The following is a 23,268-nucleotide window of genomic DNA, read 5'->3' as shown; positions in this document are numbered from 1 at the left end:
GTGTAGACTGGCTGCGTGTGTAGAGTAAATATGGTATGATTCACTGGGGGGCGGCGCAATAAGTGTAGGCTGGCTGCACGTGTAAAGTCATTATAGTACGATTCAGTGGGGGACAGCGCAATAAGTGTAGACTGGCTGCACGTGTAGAGTAATTGTGCAGTTCACTGGGGGACGGCGCAATAAATGTAGACCGGTTGCATGTGTAGAGTAATTATGGTGTGATTCAGGGAGGGGGCACGACGCAATAAGTGTAGAGTGTCTGTGTGTGTAATTATGGTGCGAGTCAGTGGGGGACCACACGGTAAATGTAGACTGGCTGCGTGTGTAGAGTAAATATGGTATGATTCCCTGGGGGACGGCGCAATAAGTGTAGACCAGCTGTGTGTATAGAGTAATTATGGTGCGATTCAGAAGGGCATCGCGCAATAAGTGTAGAACAGCTGTGTGTATAGAGTAATTATGGCGTGATTCAGTGGGGGACTGCGCAATAAGTGTAGACTGGCTGTGTGCGTAGAGTAATTATCGTGCAATTCACTGGTAAATCGTGCAATAAATGTAGACCGGCCTCATGTGTAAAATAATAGTGCCATTCACTGGTGGATCGTGCAACATGTGTGCATGTGGCATAACTGTCCTGCCCTAAAAATGACTCTCCAGCTATGAAAAGAGCCAGCCAGCTCTACAGGTAAGGCTTGAAAATGCATAGCAGCTCGAGAGCTGGCTTCTCTACGTGGAGCAGAGCCCTCCAAAGCAGAGCAGTTGGTTGTCCCGTTGCCTTGTGATGGTTAAAAGAGTTTAAGCGTGCAACTGCTAGCTGTCTGCTGGGGTTCGGGTCTCAGGTTTGGCACAGGAAAAGATGGGACTCTTTCTTACCACCCCTCCTTGCCGTGATTACACAGCCTGCCTGAAAACCAGACCTCCCTAGCAGTGGGGAGCCCTGCATGGGTTAGGGGACAGGGGAAGGGGCACCTGCACCTCAAGGCCGGCTGCGGGAGACAACAGCAAGGCTCCCGCCGCTGTACGCAGAGCGGACGTGTAACAGGTTAGCAGCACAGGCCTGTTTAATAGGTTCATAGTTTCCAGACCAGGACGTGAATTTTGTGCCAGGAAACTGTTGCTGTTGCAACAGCTGTTATGATTATTTTGCATGCGCAGGATTTGGAAATAAACAGGATTATATTGGAACACCTGTAGGCTTGCAGGGTGCTCCGGCACACCAGGGTCATCTATAAATGGAGGCAGGAAAGGAAGTGCGTTTAGGATAATGCAGTGGATTTCTGGAGGGGAAAGTTTATTACCCCACAAACATGTCCTCATCCCAGGCTAGAGCGGGATTTGCTGTGTTTGGCCAAAGCAGTGATGTCTCGTGTAGCTGATGGGCGGGCAGCAACTACAGACTTGCTCCAAAGAAAATTAATCATACATTTTTTTTTGTGCGTGTGTGTGCGGCTGTTAACCTTCTTGTAAAGCAGCACCGCTAACTTCTCAGCCTCTCTCTCTGCGAGCCCTGTTAAAAACCAGTCTGGTAGGTCACATGCACTTGTTGCACAGAGATTATTTGGACTTCTCGTGCGAGTAAATGACAGTAACGTTGCGTTCTCTTCGGTGCGAGCAGGAAGGAAGCAGGAGTCCGCTTGTGTTTTGCTGTGCCGCACCGTTTAATCTGCACTTGTCATCGTCAGGGATCTCTGCTTGCTTTTTCTCTCTTCTTTTTTTTTTTTTAAAGGGGAAGAACAGCTCAAAAATGACCCCACGTTTCACAGACTCAGAAATAAGTAGTGAAGCAGGAAACCTGAAATCGTGAGAGAAATTCCCGTGAATTTCTGATTGCTTCAATAACTCCCCTCTTCCTCCCCCTCCAAGTGAAACCAAGCTCCAGACAAAGTGAAACCGAGTTGTTTCCTTGTTCAGTGGAGTGAGTGCAAAGAGCAAATAACATCCCATTTGTTTCCCTCTATTGTTGAAGTACTTTATGCTGAAATAATCAAAAGTGCTACGAACACAACCTTCAGTCCTACAATTTGATCCGTGTTTGGGGGGGGGGGGGGGGACAAAGGAAGTTAATAACACATTTTTGCAGTGAACCTTTTGCCAATCCATGCAAACTGAAATTATTCATGAGAAACTGTCAGTGTGGACAAACTTTGGTTGGGAAAGGTTTTTTCCTGTCTCATGTGGCATGTCTGGTCAAAAAAAGAAAGCGAGGCAGCCCCCTTCCCGGATAATACCATATTAAAATCGCATTATATGGTAAATGAAACCAGTACAGGGAAGCAGCAAGAAGTCGGCGCTTCTGAACCAGGCTGCAAAATGCAGCATTAAGTTAGTGAGAGGGAATGCATTTTCACTGTCTGATTCCATTTCCCCTGCTCTCCAGTATTTAAACTGATGCCAAAGACTTGTGGGAATCTTAACCTGAAAAATGTACAAACTTTATTAGCCTGTCTGCCATGTATGACATTTTACAAGATTGGAAAAACAGGAAGTTTACTATAAATAAGCCAGGCATCTAGAAGCCTGAACAAGAAAATAACTGTTTTTTGACCTTGCAGTTTTTTGGGCTTTTTTTTGTAAAGCCATGAAATGAGTGTTTATTGGGTTAATGCACTCTTTATCGTTGCAGTCGAGTTTAATAGGATTATAATTCCAAAAGCAGGACTTTTTCTCTTCTTTAGTGAGTCATCACTTTGAATAGGTAGAGATGAGGGGCTTATAGAAAGTCCATCAATCAGAGTATCAGCATTTGATATTGTTCATGCGGGATTTCTGTGTACTTTAATTTCCCTTCCTGTACGTAGACCTCTTCACATACTGCAAAGCTTTCTGTATCCTTTCCCCATAGATGTGCCTTTTTGCTTTTAGTATTTTTCCAATGCAGAGCTCTAAAAGTGCTTCTAGTTTGGGAGATGAAGGTGCTGCTGAAACCATAGCAGACTAACTCTCAGCATTGTCAAAAATATAAGCCAGTAAAGGGTTAAAAACAGAAAAGAACCAGAACAATAAAAAACTTTAAATTCAAGTGCCCCTTCTCCCTTCTAGCCTCAAGCTTTTGCTTCTGACCCAATTGGCAATATGTTCCTGCAGAGTTAATAAGTATAGTTTTACATCCACTCTCAGAAAAGACTACAAACCTGATTGTGTTTCTCCCATTCATAATGCTTTCTGTTGTTTCCATTGCTGTAATGTCCTGTTTTTTAGTGCCCGTGCTTAATATTGTTGCTCCCGGCAGTAAAACCTAAAACCTGGCGATTTTAAACTGGCTGGCTGTATGGATGATATGTGGTAGGACTGTTTTGATCCGTGCCCTCCATGCCTCCTTTCACATTCGGATGAAGAGAGGCTGGCACAACAAAACAGGAGTTTAACATGCTGCTCTTGACAACAGAAGAATTAAGAACATCTCCGCAACAAATTGGCGGTGTGCTTTTCATTTAAAAAGAGATGACTTCTCCCTTTTCTTTTCCCATGAGAGATGCAAATGTGGGGGAGAGCTCAAAACTAGGATTTTTTTTCCCCACCTTTTGGTTCTGATAATATAGGCCAAGTTTTATGAGCCTCCTTTACCAGTACCTCTCGGATGCTCGGGAAGCAAAACTATCTGATTTTAGCTCTCTGCTTGTTTTACAATTGGTTTTTAATCTTAAACCTGCAGGAATCAATCACTTTGAAGCTGGAGGGCATAAAGATTAATTGGCTGAATGCTGTCCTCAGGTTGCTCTGGTCGCTCTGGCCAGGTAGAAGGTAAACACCAGCAGACATTTATTCCTAAATGCTAGGGCCAGTTGTTTGCCATCTGCTGTCATGCACATTTGTTTCTTTTCAAACATTAACCTGACTCTTAGGTGAATTCTGACATCTGGGAAGAGAGCCGTTGTGGCGTGCAGTGCTGGTGAATTAATTGTTATTCATTTTTATATATCTCCTGATGGGAATGAACCAGCCTCTTTCAAAGCTGCGTGCATGCAGTGGTCTTCGGACACCTCTCCTCCCTGGGAAGCTTTGTGTGGGATGCGGTGCCTTCCAGTTTTTTGATGTTTTTCCGGAGCGGGGACAAAAAATATAAAAACGTTGATGCCTCTCTGAATGTTGGCGTACTCAGTAGCTTTACAAATATTGGGCAGCAGGATGTCAAGTGTGTTAATGGGTAACATTTAAACGACTCCTGGTATGTAGGTTGCCTTGCCACTGGCTGGCACTAAAACAGATTGAATGTGGGCGCTGGTTTCTAACTCTGACGTTCAAATATACACAATACATATGTATGCATTATGTATATACAGGAGTGCAAGAAAAATAATGGAATGCAAATATGTGGATATATATGTGTGTGTATATGTGTTTGTGTGTGTATATGTATTTGTATGTGGATATATGTGTGTGTAGATGTGTGTGTGTGTGTCATATATTTTTATATGTGTGTGCATTCCATTCTTCTCCTTGGTTTCCTGGATGCCCTAGGTAAATAAATGTCAGTGAGTTGACAAAATTGACTTCTATAGATCAACGCACGGTCTGAGAGAGTTGGCTTATTTTACCATGCAACACAAGGCTGACAAGTCACAAAACATGCTTGCAAACTTCACGGCGTGCTTCCATTTTTGCCTCAAACCCTTACGTTTTAAGTGCTGTGACCCAAAGTACTGATAACAGAGTTTTACTGATCCAAAACTTTATGCTTGGTGCCAGACTTCAGGTCTCCGTTATCGATTCTTGGCGATTGCTTCCTCCTTTGATACGATGGGAGTGCCACTATGTATGCCCTAGCACCTGTCCAACATAAATAATAATAATAATAAAAAAAACCCTGGTCCCAGTCTCCAGACTGATGCAGCAGAAACTGTGCATTATAATTACAAGTAAGTGAACTTGCTCACCACACAAAATTCTGCTGCTTTTACCACACGTTAAGGCCAAACTGCTGCATCTTAGAATAGCATTTTTAGAAAATGCCATGTCTTTGCCATAGCAGAATGTACACACTGTGCAAGCACTTATTAGGATTTAAAACGTGAAAATTGACCCTGCTTGTGGCGAAGCGATTAGCTATGCATTGAATGCCTGTACCTTGATGTCCTCTGCGAGATGGGGGTGAGCATGTCGGAGGTCTGCCGGCACAGTAGAAGAGGAACAGCCCTGCCATGATTAAAAATTTAAAACAATTAATAGGAGCCTTTAATGTGATATCACTGGATTATGGTTTTCCACAAGAAGGTTAATCTTTCTGCCCATTATGTGATGAGACCCCAGGCTCCCTTTTTATGGGCAGTCAGATGATAGTGCAATTAAATCACAATTACGGTGTAATTACAAGCCGTGTTTCACAATGAGTGCAATGCAGGATACCAACACAGTTCAACGTTGTGCTTCCTTTTTCAGACTGAATTTTAAACTTTCTGACCCTCATGCTTAGAGTCTGAATCATTAATGTGCTAACTGATAATTTGAGGACTTTGCTCTGCAGGCTTGACAGTCAGACATCAGCGCCTTATTGCTAAAGTAAATGAAATCCAGGCGTACATGTCTGGGGTATTGATCTCTCTCTCTAGCACGGACTGCAACCAGATTCCTCTTTGAGAGTCACTCTGATACTTTCATGCCCTTACTTTGGCAGCTGTTTCCTCAATAAAAGACCCCTCGCATTTCATATGTGATGAGCAAGCTATTTTGGCCCAGGGGTTCATTTTTGGCCTGACCGAAGAAGTCCGTGCCCTCTTAGTGCTGGCCGCATTGTTGAGAGAGCCCGTCTTTAATTCCAGCTTCTGGACTCGTATAGCTTCATATAGGAATAACTCCAGTTTTGGTTACTTGAAATATTTGGATCCTGCTCCTGTTTCCAGCTGTCTTTGAAGTTTAATTTCGTGGCTGAGACCATGTTTCTCTCCTGACCGCTGTGCTGGAGCCCCTTGAGAACTGGTGAGCTTTGACCTGGCACGCGGGATGCAAGCCCCTTGCTACAGAGGTGCCCGTCCCTGCAAGTGGGGTCCAAGGAGCTGAGCTGAACAGGATGCTAGAGCTCCTCCGCTCTGTGTCCAGCTCTGTTGAAACCTCTTCAATCCCACTGCCTTGTAAAATAGCTTCCTTTGGGGCACGCACACGATGCTTTGCAAATGCCGCTAGAAGTGCTACCGGCATGTTCCCGCAGCATCCTCCAGCTAGATGAAGGTCAGAGTTGGCAGGTGCCCAGTGCCAAGGTTGGAGTCCGGGTTTGCCAATTCCTCCACCGGTCGGCTCAGCTCGGCTCTCGTTCAGGTTGCTTGAGCTCCTGGTGACTTCTCCATCCATCTTCATCTGCTTCATGTGGGGCTGGGAGCCATGGGGGAGTCTGCAAACAGCGAACAGGCATCTCCAGGAGGGCAACGTGTCACGGAGCAGTCCTCTCCCCCGTGGGTTTTGGTATTGCTGCCTTCCATAGTGCTAGGAGAAACCTGCCAAAACTTCTGGAGCTGGCAGCAACCCCTGTGCTGGAGCATGCCCTCTCCTCCCTGCCAACTGTCGGCTCCTTCAGTCCTGCGTTGTCTTCCTTTTTTCCCCTTGCTTTTCCATCTAGCTGTCTCACTGGCAGGCTGTAAAGAACTAGCCCGATGCCTGCTGCCATTCACTCCTTGTTTGGGCTGCATCTCCCCTCCTTCTCCCCCACTGCTCACTGTTTATTTTCCCTAAGTCCTTAGGGAAGGACCCAGGCCCCCGTTTGCATCCACACAGCACTCAGTACAGTGGATCCCTATTCCCACCTGGCCGTTAGCATTGCATGACGTGAACTCGGGCTCAAAAAAGCCTGTGCTCTGTCTATATTAGTCTGAAGTCAGCCAGAAGGCAGGTAGATATATGCACCTTTATAGACTGACATGGCTAACTGCTTCTCTCTGGCCTTGAGCACTACCAGCATAATGTGATTAGTAATTGTGACTTCTAGAGTGGGGATGGCCTGACGAATGGGATGTGTGTGGCATCGGGGAGTAGTAAGGACAGGATCCAGCCTGATTTCTCCTGACTCGGTGCAGCGATGTTTGACTTTCCAACCTGAAACTCAACCTGGAGCTGTTGCAGTCAAAGTGTCCAGAGTGAATCTGTCTGCTAGCAGCGATGCAGTGATATTTGTCCTATCCGTGTGGACATACGTGCTTTGAGGGGAAAAAAAGGTTGTGGAGGCACAAAGGGCAGAGTTAAGCATGTTTAGGGTATCTTGCAGAATGGCAAAGCAGAGATACTGAATTCCCACTCCTGCTTCCCCCAAATTAAACAATTAATCATCAAGTATCCAGATCATAGAGCCATATTAGTCTAGAGGAAAAGGCAATCAGGACTCGTAGTAGAGATGATATCTTTGTAAAAGTTCATATTAATCTTTTCTCCAATGACCAATGAAGGGTGTTGGTGCCAGAAAGCTTGCAATTAATTTTGTTTTTCTTTTTTTGCAAAAATCATGTTGGTCTAAAAAAAAGATATCATCTCTACTATGAGTCCTGGTTACATTTAATCATTGATTTTCTTTTCAAAAGGAACTAACTATATGTTTGAATTTCCTATTGCTCTTGGTATGCTCTTATGTTCATCATTATAACTACAGTGTTATAACTTCTTAGGCAGGTAAGGTTCCTTGGGTGAATTTGATATCTTTTATTATTGGTCTAATAAAAGATATCAAATTCACCCAAGGAACTTTGTCTGCCTATGTTCTTAGACCAACACGGCTACAACCTGCACCCTTATAACTTCTTATGCATTTAAATTCTGGTTGCACATTTGCAACTTCAACTCTGGGTGAAAAGGCAGAGCGGAAAAGTAAAGACAATACAGTTGGCCCTAGGTGAAGAGCTTTATTCAAGCCAGATTGGTCCCAGGCCCAAAGAAAGTCAATATTTACATAATTTTGGTAGGTCTGTGAGAATGCAGCTCTTCAGATTCATGTGGATAAAATCAGCCTTCAGCCACGGAAGTTTTTGGCTGAGTCTTGTAATGCACATTTGGATAATTGGTGGGGAAGGGAGTAGCCCTGCGGAGTCTGCAAAGAGATTAAGATATTAAAGTGGTTCTTGTCACAAGTTATTTCCCTATCTGCTTTTATGCCAGACGTAATGTATATTTCTTTAAAATTTAAGAGGTGTGTTAAGAGCTGGGTTTGGCCTGAAACTCATAAATTTGAGAGACAGCTTCAAGCAAAGGTCTCGGGGCCTTGCGGTTCACAGCGAACGGGCTGAAGCTGTGTGATTGAAACCCTGGCGTCTGTACAGGAGGAGAGCAAGATGCAGAAAGAGTCGGACATGGTGTGGAAGACTTAGCCTGAATGATCAGTGCTTTGAAAGTTGATGCTCCTCTTCCACCTTGGTACCTGAGCTTGTTTTAGCCTCATGTGTAGTATCCAGGGATGCTATTGTATTTAGGGCTTTCAAAGCTGTGTCGATGCACAGAAACTACGGGCGTGTTCCCTGACTTTCCTCACCCTGCCTACTAGAGCAGATTGCCTTCAATGTGGCATGTGCTTGCCCTACGTCCTGTCGACTTAGGGCGCACAAAGCATCCAGCATCCCCGAACGTGCAAGACCAGTTACTGCATACGCAGAAAAATCATTTGAAACAATCATCATCGTTCCCCTTCACCCACCCACACACGAGGGCGGTTCGACCGCTGAGAAACTGGAAGGGAAAGCAAGACTTTGGGTCGTTTGGCTGCTGGTTTTAATCTTGACCGATTTAGGTCCTCATTCCCCTTTTGGCTAGTCCTCAATAATTTCTGTGGCTGCAGCAGCTGCTCGGCTCTTCAGCCTTGGAGACGTGCCCCTGCTTTGTGAAGGGAGCGCGGTGCCAGCTCTCAGACGCTGCATGCTGGGCTGGGCTCCCTTTTCCAAAGAATGGAGGGTGTGGTTTCCCTTGGATCTGCTCCTAGTTGTCTTTTCGGGACAAGGTTTTGGTGCTGACTCTCAGCAGAAGGATCCTCTTGATGGCCAAGCACTGCATCTTTGCAGCCCTGCAGTGCTCCAGCGAGCTAGCAGAGGAAAGCAAGCCTGTTCAGGCCGTCACTGTAGTCCAGTTTAGTTTGCAAACCAGCCCGAGCTTGGCAGCATCTCTGCTTTTGATTTTTCAGCCCCTGGCATGGAGGGGAGGGAGTAGCCTGGCCGGAGAATTGTAAAGGGAAAGAGGGAGTTTATAGAGCATCTGAGCCACTTTCTGCCACGGGCTTGGCACGGCTCTGCTCACCGAAGAGCTGGGCCAGCGTCTTCCACGGCCTTGCAGGCGGATGCAGGGCTTGGGAGCCTGGGGCTGTTTTCAGTTAGATTCACCCCTCTGTCTGCAAAGGTTGGACACTTTCTCCATCCTCTGCACCTCGACATTTGGAAAGGGTTCCCGAATTATTCTGCCACTGTGTGCGGGAATGTTGGCATCCTTCTCTGGGCTACTTCCTATCTCTGGCACTGAAACGGCTTCTTTCTTCTGTTTTGTATTAAAAATATTATTACAAACATTCTTAGCATTCTTTTTTAAATTGCCTGTAAGAGACTTAGAAATAGGGTTTTTTTTGGTTTTTCTTTTCCCAGAACCTGGCGTTTTCTATATCAGTTTTGCAGACTTGGCATGTGACTCAGAGCAGTTCCTATTTTTATATTTGAGGTGGTTTTATCGTAATTTTTTTTTTTTAAAGGATCAGAAGTTAAAAATATTTGTGTTAGACTTGATGGAGTCTAGTGCATTAGCCCAAATAATCCAGCTCCCTGTATGACATGAATATAATGGTAAATGCGCTGTCCTCATACGCTTCAAGGGGAGGAAAACAGGAGATACTTGCCAGACTTGCATTTGAAACCTAGATTTAGAGTGGGACAAATGCACATGCAGCAGCAAAATATTTGATCAGAAATGGCTTTTCTGGGGTTTAGGTAGCCTTTAACAAAAAGGTGCAATGTCTTTCCTTATTTATCCACAGTTTTGCAATTTTTAGCTTAGCATCTTCCTTCCTTTCTTTTATATTTTCTCCTTTATTCCCTGAGTCTGACTGACTCTCTCTCTCTTTTAGTTGCCTGTTGGGTTTTAATTTAATCACTAATGAAAAGCATTTGTGTTTTTCGTTGTTTTTTTTTTTTTTTTAAGGATCTCCCTTCCCGGCCCCTTTTCCCTCCACGTGAGCGAATGCCCTGAAGTAAGCCCCTGAAAGCCCTCCTTTTCAAAGGAGGTTGCTTTTCAGCATCTGGGACTACATTAGTATAGCCCTTAAGCAGTCATCGGGGGAAGTGTTGAGGATGTCAGGCATCCAGCATCAAAACCTGAGTGCGTGAGCACACATCCAGCCATCAGACATGGGAGCACCCTACTTTGAGAGCATGTCCACAAAGGCTTTTTTTAAGGTAACTGGTAGTAGCGATGAGGGGGGCGAGCAGAGGCAAGGATGTGCATGTGTACGGACCTTGACTGGGGAAGTCATCTTTGGGATCAGCGACTTGACAAAACGGTGAGGGATTTTTTCTGGGCATCATAACTGGAGGGGAGGGGTTAGTGGTACAGAAGGGTGCAAAGCGGGTGGTGGGGAGGACATTGGGCACCTGGTTCCCAGCAGCATGGCAATGGGGGTAGGGGATGAGATGGACCTCAGGAGCTTGGAAGGCCTATGCGGCTTCTGCTACTTTCCTTACTGATAGTGCTGGACCCAGCAGTTGCTTGCAAGTTGGTCTCAGTGATTTATGCAGTGCCTTAAATGACCCTGCAGCCCTTCACGCTGTTCCTGCCCACAGGCACACATTGCATTGGGCAAGGAGGGATTCCCCACCTGGAGCAGCCTCAGGATGTGTGGGAGTCGATGGGAGGTTTAGCATTGGTTCAAGGGGTGAAGGAGTGGGCCCTTTTTTATGGGGTCCTTTCATAGCGGGGCGCATGCATTAGCAGCCTAGGCCTAAACCCTGATGACTTTGCAGCAGTGGAGATGCATGCGAAGACACCCCAGGTATAGGATGATGAACCCGAAACAAATGCATTTCTCCTTTCTCCATCATGTAGCCAAGGAGACTTTTGGTTCCTTGCAACCATCGGGCAATGTCAGTCATGGCACTGGCTTGTCCGTGTTTGCAGTATTTTTGTTCCTCTTTGTAACGTGGGGCTGTTAAGAATTGGTGTCTGCCTTGGGGGGGAAGGCTGTGACAGCCCTCTGGTCGTTTGTCATTCGAGCACGGTCCCCAAACTGTGTGCACAGCTCTTCATCTCTTTTTTTTTTTTTCTTCCATCCTTTTTTTTTCCCCCCCACTCTACCCCTTGCTCAACTTCAGTGAAGTGATTAATATAAAATATCTTCTTAGCCTGCACTGGTTCTTTCAGCTGGAAGGAACATAAGCAGTCTGTCGACATGAATTATTCTAGGTTAAAAAATGTTTTACTTGGTAATGGCTGATTTCATGTTAAAATCAAGGAATGGGTTTTTATTTTGATCAGTTTTGACAAACTTTGCTAGAACTTGGGGGTACGTGTGTGTGTCCTGAGGGGGGTTGCAGAAGCATCACATTTGTGTAGCAAGTGCATAAAAATCTCCTTTTTAGGAACCCCACCTCTGCCTTGGCTCTGCTTTGAACAAAGCTTTCTAAAAGCAGGAGATCTGAACTTGAGAATGTCTTTCATGTTCCCCTCTCTCGCTGTGGTTACAGATCATTTCCTTAATTGCATCTAGAAAGATGGTTCCTAAAGGAGACAAGAAGCTCTGTCGGAAGTGATGCAAGAGGTGAGCGTTGCAAACCTCTCGTCTTTCCACAATAGAAATGGAGCAGAAAGTCCCTTTGGTTTCCTTTGGCTTGTGTGTCAGAGGCACAGAAAACTGCTTGGAAGGAGGTTACCCAGCATTAGCCCAATGCTTGCAAAAGCTGTGCTGTGGCTTTATTAAGGGATCTGCCAAGGTGATGGTAATGTAGAAAGCTTAATGCATGCCTATGCAGAAATAATATCAAAGTCAAGTCTATTCATAGTCTAGGAGCGTATACAAAGGCTGCCTCTCCTAAGCATTAACAGCTCTTTAAAAACCAGGAGATTAGAATTTGATGTATTTATTTTAAAGCAATGATATGGGGATTCATTCTTTAATTTTTGGAGTCTTTCAGATTTGTGTCTGTTTTAAATTTTCCTCCAACAGCAAATGCTAGATTTGCTTTTTGCTTTTTTTTTTTTTAATGGGAGCTGAGAATCCCATATAAGCAAGCGCATGACTTCAGGAGCTGGCTGGGGTTTGAGGAGAAACCAAATAGTGCAAGTTTTGCAATGGAATTGCAAAAATTGGCAGTGGCAATTGCAAGTTGTAAAGAATTGGCATTGGCAATTGGAAGTTGCAAAGAAATCGAGGAAAAGCGGTTATGGGCAAGAAGCAGTTTTCATATGTATTACTGCTTCGGTAAGACTTGGCTCGTAAGCAGACTGCAGACACGCGTTGCTTTTGAAAGGCTTTGGATGCGTCGAGCTGCGGTGTCTGAAAAACGAACCTGGCTGCGCCGCGGAGGTGCATGGCACTCGGTCGCCGGGGGTTTAAAATGGGCTTCGAATGATTTCACAAGTGCTCCTGGGCAACTTGTGCTCTCTAGACATCTTTGCCATTCTTGCGAGTCATTGTGCCAGAGTGGGAATGCACACACGCCTGTAAATATTGCCTTTTGCAAAGTAACTATGTACATAAGTCCTTGGAAATCGAGAGGCCAGAAGGTTAACTGGAGCTTTCATCTACCTCTGGAATAAAAAAAAAGCTCCAGTTTCAGAGCTATTTTTATATATTTATTTGTCTCCATGTGCCAGGGGAAGGAGAAGGTGAGGACAATGCAGAGTGCTCTCTGTGGGTTTTCTTTTCTTTTTTTCACTTGTTTTACAGTGGCCCTGACTAAGCGCTGTCCAAATCAAGTCGAGTCAGTCCCAAGGCCGATGCGACCATCGGGGCCCTTTAGATGTTGTAACAACCCTCCTTCTGAGGTTAGTTGAGTTGCTTTGCATTGTTGGTGATTCTTTGGGCAAAGTGACCCGGTAGCCCATCTCTTCTCCAAGTATGGATGGCCATTGGCTCGCAGGGAGCTCATCCGCCCTTTGACAGGTCTTAGTTGCTGACAACCCAACTATGGGACAGGTTGTACTGGTCTGCGTGGTACCAAGAGAGGCCTGGCCTACCTAACAGGGACTGTCCAAATACACAATAGGAAATCCCTAGCTTGTGTGCTTCCACTGTAAATAGACCAGAAAGACAAAATCTGAAATGGGGGAGAAGATGTTACCACTCTCTTTTTTTTTTTTTTCAGCTGGGGACCTGAGGCACGGATTAAATAACCTGACCAAGAAATCTGTGGTAGTCGGGATATTGCAACTGCAGCCTAAACCAGGGCTGTTTTCTGCCAGGTTCCCCAAAAATAAGATTCATGAAGTGAAGTGGTTTAACTCTCCTGGCCCTGTTAACCACCACCCAACTCTTGTCTTCGGGTAGCAGCTTGTTACTCCGTGCTTTTTTGCTTTCTCTGTCACGTTCTCCCTGTTCATTTGTAGCAAATGCTTGGAAAATAGTCCAGTTTCTTAAGCTCTCCTTTGCAGAAGAGACTTATCAAAGAGTTTTTAACTTTGATTCTTCTCTCTCTCTTTCCCCCCCCATCCTTGGCTGATTTTGGAAGTGTTTATTATTCATTAGTCTCTTCCAATGCTAGATGCCATCCTTGTTTGTTCATTCGGATCCTGTATTTATCAGTTGCACACCTTGGTCATGCCTCAGATTGGTATGTCCTCAGTACCTCATCGCGCTCATCCTGCAAAGCTTTAAAGCATAAGAGCATTCCCATTGAATGCACGGGATTACTGCATGCTTGAATTAAGCACGCGCTAATAATACTTCAAGAAATTTGTTTGGGCGAGGTGCAACCCTCACTCTGCAGACCTGTGTGATACCTAGGAGAACGTGGCCGTTTCCAGAACGGTTGCATGAACTAGTGCCCAAAACACGAAGGCCTTACATGAGAAAGTTGCAGTGGTTTAACTTAAACGAGATTGGCCTTAAGCAGATTTAGCCGATATAAACGTCTGGTGTTGGCATTCTTGCTGTGGTTTAGGGATGGCTTATTTCATTTTAGTTTGTCTGCTGAGAGGTATTACCGTGAAGTAGCTAAGAGTGCTTCCATGTATCACGGGTTGACCTAAGGGCGATGAAGCAGGTGCTGTTACATCAGGAAATATGACACAATATCATCATTGTTTGTACCGTAAACAGAACAATAGCCATGACAATGGCCACAGTTGTGTGCTGGTTCCTTTTCTTTCCCTAAGGAAACTGAAGAATAGAACAAAATGTTGGCTGCTAAACTAGCTTGTTGCAGTTAGCGTTTCTTCCTCTTGTTCTGAGGGTTTTTGTCTCGTTTGTTATAACCTCGTCTGTATTGGTGGCTGCCGTCGGGGTACCTTGCCTTTGGCTGGCACTCCATGTATTTTTCTCTAACGATAGACTACAGCGATGCTTCTCAATTGGCCTGGAAAGTTGCATCAACGGCGGTGGTCAAATCCGGCTCTCTGAAGTCGGTGTGTGTGTGTGATGATAGTCATTATTCATTGGTCTGCAGAATCTCCCTCCCAACCAGCCATTACGAGATGTTCCTGTAACTTTCCATAGGGTTTTGAATCGGCCAAAAAAAGGAATAGAAATTTCTGTTCCTCTAACAGAATTCACTAAGATGCTTCTAAAACCCTGGCACGATGGCTGACGCGCAGTCTTCAGTCAGGGCCCGGGCAGGTGGAGAGCTTAGTGTTGCTTGTTGTGCAAAAAACGTGTTCTTCCACTGGTCCGTTTTATCCATCTGCAATGTCTTGTCATATGCAAGGGGTGTGTCTACACGTGCACTTTAATGCGCATTAGCTATTTTAATGCGCATTAAAATGTCCCCAAAAACCTTCCCTTTAGCTAATGCACATTTTTTCTAGTACTTCACAATGCAGGTATTAGATTTAATGCACATTACCTAAAGCACTAATCTTAAAACACCATTTTCCCCCCCCCCCCCTCCCCCCCCATTCTCATCTAGCTGCATTCAGGATGGCTAGCCCGAAGCATTCAGAAATTACAGGCTATTTAAAGATTAATAGATTTTTTTTTTTTTTTTAAAGCAGTATATTTGGGTTATTTTTATTTGTGTCTTCATTGCAAAGCCCTTAGAGTCTATTTGGGATTTGCTACAACCACGAGGACAAGGAACCTGGAAAGAGGGAGAGAAATGAAAGCTCATACTGGCTAGTCACTTGACTCCAGGAGGTGGGGATTTAAGAAAATTGCTGTGTCACGAGGCTAGCAAGAATCACGGGCAAGTTCGGTCTCTAACAAGAGCGTGTGTGGACGTTTTGCACCCTGTCGGCTTGGGTCATGCTGTTGTGAGGCTACCGTGAGCACACTTGAAATGATTGGGACCCAGGACTGCTGTGAATGCTTTGCCAGCTCATTTGCAGCCCTTCTCCAACAAGGCAAATCTGATGATAAAAATAAGTTAAATGCCCAGGTATTGTTGGATTTCTGGATGTTTTATTCCAGTAAAAACTGTGGTAATTAAGCTTCATGTACAATCCTAGAATAATTAGCTGTTTCTGCTACAATGTCCTTGAATGAATCAGATAGCACTGTCAATATTTAAACCCTCAGCCTCTGTTTCTGGGCCTGAACACCACACCGAAGCTGCCTCTCTCCTCCCTCGAGACCTGGCAGGGCTGGGGACTTTGTACAAAGTCCTCGCTGCCGTCAGCAATTGGCAGGAGTCCTTGCGAGCGGAGCTGGTGGCTGGACATCTGCTCTGACGCGGTGACAAAAAGGCGGGGTGCTGCTGGATACTCCTCCACGGCAGGGCTTCCAACCTTGGAGTGCCAGCCGTAGCAGCTGAGCGAGAGATGCCTCTGTCTGTCTGTCTGTCTGTCTGTCTGTCTGTCTGTCTGTCTGTCTGTCTGTCTGTCTGTCTGTCTGTCGGTAGATATAAGCTTGCAAAGGATAGATAGATAGATAGATTTTTGAGGGAATTTGAGCAAAAAACATGCAATTATATAGCTAGATATGGAGAGAGATCTCTATAGAGATGGAGATATAGATACTACACTTTATAGATATAGATCTCTCTCTCTCATACATATACATATATATATACACACACACACACTATACTTGATATAGAGATCTCTCTCTATATCTATATCGATATAGAGAGATATACATATAGAGAGAGAGATTGCTCAAATTCCCTGTCATAAACAAGGCCTTGTGAAGCATGCACGCAGCTTGGTCCGGGCATTATAGCAGTTCACGTTCAGCCGACTGGCTTTGCAGCCATAAGATCTGGAAACTATTTTTTGTTTTGAAATGGCTTAATTTCTGCCGGAGGGAAGTAGTCGGTGTTTAATTCCTTGTTGGATGGCTTTTCCTAGCCCGTATATTACAGTCTACGGTATTTCTAAATATTTCCCCTAAATCATAGCTATCAATAGCTTTTTTAACTCCTGTTTGTTTAACCCTTCTGGCTGGAACTCAGCCCCAAAATTTAGTGCGAGGTTGTTGTGGAATTCCCCCCCGCCCCCCCTGCCTGTTTCCCATACTCCCTCCTTTTCCCCCCTAATTGATCCAGGCAGCATTTCGGCAGGATTTCAGCATCTTGCCATATGGTTTAATTATAAATATTCTTTCTCTAAAAGGCCAAAAGAGGTAGGCTGAGCATTTCGTGCAGCTACTTTAGTAGGAAGCTGTTTAACTTGTCGAAATCTCTCTTTTGCTGCAGAGCTGCTATTGGAAATGACAAATTGCTCAAAGCAGTTTCCATGTCAGCCTTTCAAAAAATTCAGCTTCTTTCCATCCAGAACACGTGGAAGGCATTTCTGCACTTGACTTAGTGTTTCTCTGTCCTGGGGCTTTACTCCTAGTGGTTTCAGACTTCATGTAATTGTCACATGCAGCTGCTCGGGCTTATTTCCTTGAACTTTTTCAGCTGGATGCTGGGTTTGCATGGCTTGAAATAGAAATTCTAGCCCAGACATTAAAACTCCAAATCTATGCATGGTTTTGTCTTTGGGGGCAGTGGAGAAAAGGCACCATCGACATTGCAAGGGCCTGTTTTCAGCTGCGATGCACAAAGCGTTAGGAAAGCTGTAGTTGAAGCTGAAAAGCCCACGTGCACAGCTGAGCAGTCGTGGTGTCCGATGAGACTTTCAGGTGTTAAATGATGTTAACGCTTTGAAAATGGCCAAGTGCAGCCATGCACTGGTGCTAAAGGTGACTGCGATGAGGCAGTTCCAGCTGAACCAGGCTTGTACTCCGACGTACCAAACGCCCATGGGCATTGGGATGAGAGGAAGGACTGAGCCATGTGAAATGTTAGCAGGCGTTGCTTGGCCCTGTAGCCCTTCTTGAAGGCTGAGATTCATGTCAGGAGCAGAGCAGGACTCATGGCCCCTAAATTGCAAGCACGAGGCTGCAGATCCAAATCCACCGGGAACTGGTTGCAGATGAGCCAGGAGGTTGCGCTCTGAGCAGGTCCCGGAGAGTCTAAGATGAAGATCTAGATGGGTTGGAAAGGTCTTTGCCCCAAACGGCACGAGATGAAAGCAAAGAGCCTTCCAGTAGCCTTCAAGGAGTGCTTCTGAGGACGTGCCACATGCCTTTTGCATCATTTGATCCGATGTCCGACCCTGGCATTTCTCCTTTTCTCCTTTTAATACCGTTTTTGATTTCGTGAGCTCTGGATTGATTGGACGTGCTATGTCGATGCATCTCTTTTGCAGCTTCTACTGGTTCTTTGGATGGTTTTTTCAGTGCTTTAAAATTTGGGAGGGGCAGGGGATCGTCCTGTTTTGCAAATATTCTTTGATACTTGGTGAGTAGTTCTGGAATTGAACTGGTACCAGAACAATTTTGCTTTCCTTGACCTACAAATGGTCCTGCTTGATCAAATGAACGTTTCTTCTGATTCCCAGTATCCTCTCTCAGGCTCTGGCCAATAGCATGGACACCGGAGGGAGGTGTCCTTATAGGACCACCCACCCCAGGGAAAAGTTTTTGTTTATTTTTTCTTAAATCCCTGTATTTGCAATGATACAGAAGCACAAGGGTTTTCTATATTGTGTGTGTTTATTTCTAAATATATGAGTACGCCTCTGCATATCCTTGTTAGCCCTATAAATGATACTCTTTCAGTCTTGCAAAGCTGCAGGCATGAAATATTTTTTTAATGGGTATTAAACCGGTCTTGCTGACTAATAAAATCAGTACACATCAACTACCCTGCAGATACCTATTATGGAGCTAGCTTCCCTTTTTTATGTAACAGGCTAAGAATTGCTTTCCCATTTTCGTGGAACATGTTTTCCACCAAAAATGTAGTTTGCTGACATTCCTCTTTGCTAATATTACATACACCCAGGAATGGGTTGTTTCTGTGCTCCCACTTTTTCACTCCTGGCTTGCAAGATTAACTTTTTTTTTTGCTGTGTTTACTTTTTTTTCCCCATCCCCCTCTCCTTAATCACAGTCCAGATAAAAGCATCGTATTCGGCTTCCTAGGAGAATATTGCAGTTAATGTTCTACTGGAGCTATGCTAATAAAATTCCTCTCTCCCATCTATGAAGGGACCTCAGTGCCGGGCATTCATTTTAATTCCTTAAGCCAGGCAAACACGCTGAATTGTAGGTGAAGTGCCTATAAAATGCGAAGGCAGCAAGCCGTGTCTGATGTTGGACTCGGTGCCTAAACAGCAGAGTTTATAATAAGGGGGAAAAACCAGTTTGGGAGAGCTTTGCTTGAAGTAGCATTTGCAACAGCAAGAGAGTTTTTTGCATAGACTCTTCCTACCCCAGGTAAACTTGTGTCTTGCATCTGAAGCCGTGGTGCTCTGCACGGCCAGGCTCTTCAAACCTATCAATTTGTCAGAAGCATTTAATTCCTATTTTAGGCACTGAAACAAGTGGGCAGATTATTCTGACAAGCCCAAAGTGTTGGGTTTGCTGAGCTGTCTTGCAAACTTAGGCACATGGGTCACAATGGCACCCAGACTTTTGGAAATCCAGGTCCGCTTGTGAGTGTCGAGTACTTTTGACTCGACTGCGATTGCCCCTTGAAGTCGGTGGGTTTTGGGTCAGTCTTTGTTTTAAGGTGTCCTGAGGTTGTATGGCAGTCAGCTTAAACTTGAGCACAGTCCCAAGATGATGAAACATGTCTTCTTGGTTGACAGAATATGCACTTTGCAGGTCTAACTTTTAGGTAGGTTGCAATAGAGACATTACCTTCAGAGGTGGATCTCCATCCTTGGAGGTTTTGAAGATGTAGCTAGACAAAGCCTCGGCTGGGATGATGTAGTTGGGGCTGGTCCTGCTTGGAGCAGGGGGTTGGACTAGATGTGACCTCCTGAGCTCCCTTCAACCCTCATTGTCTATTCTATGAGACCTTACACGACTGAAATAGTCCCTATTAATGATGTGAGGCTTGCGTTTGTTAAGCAGGGTTCAGTGTGTTCACAGGTAAACATTTGGCAAGGCTCACAGCCTTTAAATTTAATGAACAGTCTCATAAAACTGTAACTAGAATGAAAATTGTAGCAAAAGTGAGATACTGACCAACACCAAAAAACCCACCTAATTTCCTGTGGGGAAATAGGCATTCCTTGAGCTGTTAAGAGCCATCCCCATGCACTGTTCTTCCTTCGGGGATCCTGTGTTGAGATTTATCTTTGTCCCAAGAAAATGTCAGCCCTTTTCAGAGTCAGTTATAGGGGGTCATTGCAGTACTTTGAGTTATTACTTTATCTTCATCCGTCTCTTACCGCTGCATCTGAGGGATGTGGGCTAGGTGCTCACCTAGCGGAAAAAGCACATCTCCACTGAAATCCATGGTGCTGTGCCAATATACAGCTATGTGCTTAGCCCCGATGGGTCTAGGCCTCTCACTCTAGCTAATGGTACTGACAGTGCTTTTAGGTCGACTAATCTTGCATTAAACCACACTTGTTTAAAACAAATAAACTCCTTGTGTGAAGCTGATTGATGTATTTGACAGCTGCTCTGGCTCTCCTGCTCTTGAGCTTGAAAACACGAGTCTCTATTTTGCTTCCTGGTGGTGGCCTAAACGGTGGCTGTCCCACGTGGGTTCAACGTGGCGTCCAAAATTTGGAAGCAAACAATGGTCCGGCTCCACAAGGAGGCATTTTCAGTAAGTAGGAGTAAAGAGTGCCTGCATGCTGGCTTCAGAAGGACAAGCTACCTTTATTTAGGTCAGCCTGAGCTACTTCCCTGAATTAAAAAGTGCATATAAAATCTATCATGGTTTTTTTTCTTCCCTCTGTACTGTATGTATTTCTCTATTCGGGAACAAGATGGTTGTAAGTATAGTACGTAAGTGAACCATAAAACTTCCATTAACTGTATCAAGTAATGGGAACGCACCAGTGGTAACTCGATGAAATAGTATGTCTTTAAAGTTTACTGCCTCTGCTTTATGAACCTCAAAGCTTTTTGCACTAGATGAAAGGAAGCCTTTGCTGTAAAAGTCTTATTCCATACTAGTCTAGGACTTTCTGCCGATACCCAGGAAAGCTGGAATCAAATCGTTTGCTGTCGTGTCTCGAACATGAGAGATTTCTTTGGGGAAACCAATCAGTTAGCATACACAAAGACCACAAAATGCACGTTAATCGTTTAATCTGGAGTCAACTAGGCCATTATTTTAGAAACCTCGGCCTCTACAGCTGGAGGCCAAACTGTTTGGTCTTGGAAACCGATGACCAGATTTTTTTAGACTATCTAAAATCTGGAGTTGTGCTTGCATAGGATGTTCCACACTCAAGAAATCCAGTATTACAAGGTAAATAGGGAGCTAGAGAGAGTTACCACTACTTCTAAGCTTTTTCATATTGCAAACCACCATGAAAGAGTTCGGAAGCAAATTTTAAAAGCAAATGAACATAATATTCATCATAATAATGAAAGATGAAAAGTAAAGTTGTTCTGAGATCACACACTTCCTTGAAGGGCCAGGGACACTCAAATTAATTTAGAAAGATTCAAACTTCTTGAAGACTATACGTTAGTAAAAGAAGTAATAATCATTATAAAAAGTAATAATAATGCTGTTAATGAAGTTAGAATACAGCTTGAGAAATTTTAATAGGCTGAGTTAAATCTCAAAATACCATATATTTGTGGACTTGGCTGATTTGCTAAGAGGGAGAGCTGGAGCCTTCCAGTCCTTTACGTTGCTGTACGTGAATAATAGAGTTTGACATGGATCTTCAGAGCGTCTGTGAATTTCTAGGGCTCCTCTGTTGAAGTCCACAGAGTTTTATGCTAATTTATATTAGCTGAGGATCTACCCTGGTGCATCCAAAACCTGTGACTCTGGCTAGTTGTGTTAGCAGTACTCTTGGATCATTGTTGTTGGCCGTTGTAGCTACCTGATCAAGTATGCCATTACATGGATGTTGGACTGAGCCCATTGCAAGTCGAAAACGGTTAAGAAACCTTTGTGTCTGTTTATATGCAGTGCCAGTTACTTCCTTTTAGTAGCTGGCCTTTTTGATGCGTCTGTAATTCATTCTGCATTTATCAAGCTGGTTTTGGGATTTGACCGCACAGAGAAGGTCAACGGTCATAATATGCAAGATGGAGAAGATCTACTTTTCGCCTCCGATTTATGACTGACGGTATAGTTTTTTGCAGCAGTTAATTGAAACCTGTTTTCACTGCAGCCTTTGCGGCTTGGAAATGAAGTGTTCCTGCGTTTAACCCATGTCGTTTTACAGGATGTTAGTTTAGCCTAGGGCTTTGCAAATCTGAAATCTTATGGTTTCCTCTTGTGTGTGTTCAAGGGGGCAAGTAAGGTGCAGCCCCCAAAATAGCAAAGGCAGGCATTTCTTCTCTTAAACTTATTGTAGCATCTTGTAGTTGCTTACTTCGGTTCTCGTGAGGTATGATGGGAGCTAATGTACCTGAGTAATTGCAGATGGGAATATGGGCTTCAGCTGCAGCCTAAGCTCTCCGATGAAATAAGTGAGCATTGCTGCGTGAAGCGTGCGGCCGAGGCTCCAGGCAAACACGTTGCTTTTCATTCTTCAAGCAGCCAGGAACGGCGGTGCCCCTTGGGGCGCGTGACCTGCGTGGTTTGTCCCTCGTTTGTAGGCGGCTTTAGGGAAACTGCTGGGAAAAGCGTGGATCCCATGAGGAGCAGGGAGAGAGAAGAGGAATGTGACCTTCTGGTGGTCACTCTGCTATTTTAGAGCAGTGCTTAATTTTTAGCTCGCTGTAAACATGTCCTTTTTGCCAACTTTTTCCAGTCACTTCCTGCTCGTATGGCTGGCACGTCTCGGCTGTGCAGTGCCATCGCTGGAAGTCTTGAGTCCCTTCCAGGACCGGGGTTTTAGCACCAGTAGCATGGAGCATTTAGGATTAAATTTATGGAGAGACCCTTCTGGGGTGGGGGGGTAGCCACATTTAGTCCGACTATGCCAATGTAGCCCACCGGGGCTCCTAGGAAGTTGCAAATCCCACGTGGTGCTATGCAAATGTGCTTTGTGTTTTCAGGAGTGTAGGTGAAAAGCCTGCGGGCAAGGGAGGTGAGGGCAGTTCCTGAGTTGTTTGGTCTCCTCTATCGTAGGAGGAGGGATCGGCTTATCTCTAATCTTGCCTCCAGCGTTGCTGATAGTGCTGCAATTGCCTTAAGGGGTGAAAATCCAGGCATAGGCAGGACGTTGCAAGAAGAAGCAAAAACCTCCAGGATTCTGCTGCCACCTCCGCTGCAAGTGATGAATGCAATCCTTGAATTGCAGCAAAATTCAGTGCTACAGACTTGCGGAGTCCATTTATTACGTGGTGCATCTCTGTCGGAGTCGGTGGCTCGGTAGATGCATCCATACTTGTGACGTAGAACTGCGATTTTTCTCTTTTAAAATTTAAATTAAAAAAAAAAATATATATTTTTTTTTTTCAACCTGCAGACCCCGGGGGGGTGGGGGTGAGGGGGGGTTGGCAGACTGTCGAAGGGATCTGCGAAAGATGGCAGTGATCCATCAGAAGTATGCAAATACCCACACTTGCCATTTAAAAGGGTCTGCACCTCTATTCAGTATTTCCAAAGGTGTCTGGTTTGCATCTCCATTCAAATTTTTTTCCACAAATGGAAAAAAGCCGAAAACCATTAACTTGGACTATGCCTTTGGTGACTGTTGGCTTTCACTTGGTCCTTGTCTAAGGGATTTCTGGACCTGCTCGGAGAACCGGCTAGGCAGGAGGGCACCCTGGCAGCTGAGTGCCTTGTGTGCACTGCCCAGACCCGCCCAGCC

General features: G+C 44.8%; 1 protein-coding gene across 20 annotated transcripts in view; it reads left to right on the top strand.

The window, feature by feature from the left end:
* MAGI1 (membrane associated guanylate kinase, WW and PDZ domain containing 1) overlaps positions 1 to 23,268 on the top strand; it is a 410,797-nt gene that overhangs the window by 886 nt on the left and 386,643 nt on the right. The gene's annotated exons all lie outside the window — the stretch shown is intronic.

Source organism: Alligator mississippiensis, chromosome 12 (assembly GCF_030867095.1).
Source record: "Alligator mississippiensis isolate rAllMis1 chromosome 12, rAllMis1, whole genome shotgun sequence".
NCBI classification, from domain to species: Eukaryota; Metazoa; Chordata; order Crocodylia; family Alligatoridae; genus Alligator; species Alligator mississippiensis.
This window is presented reverse-complemented; position numbering and strand designations above follow the sequence as displayed.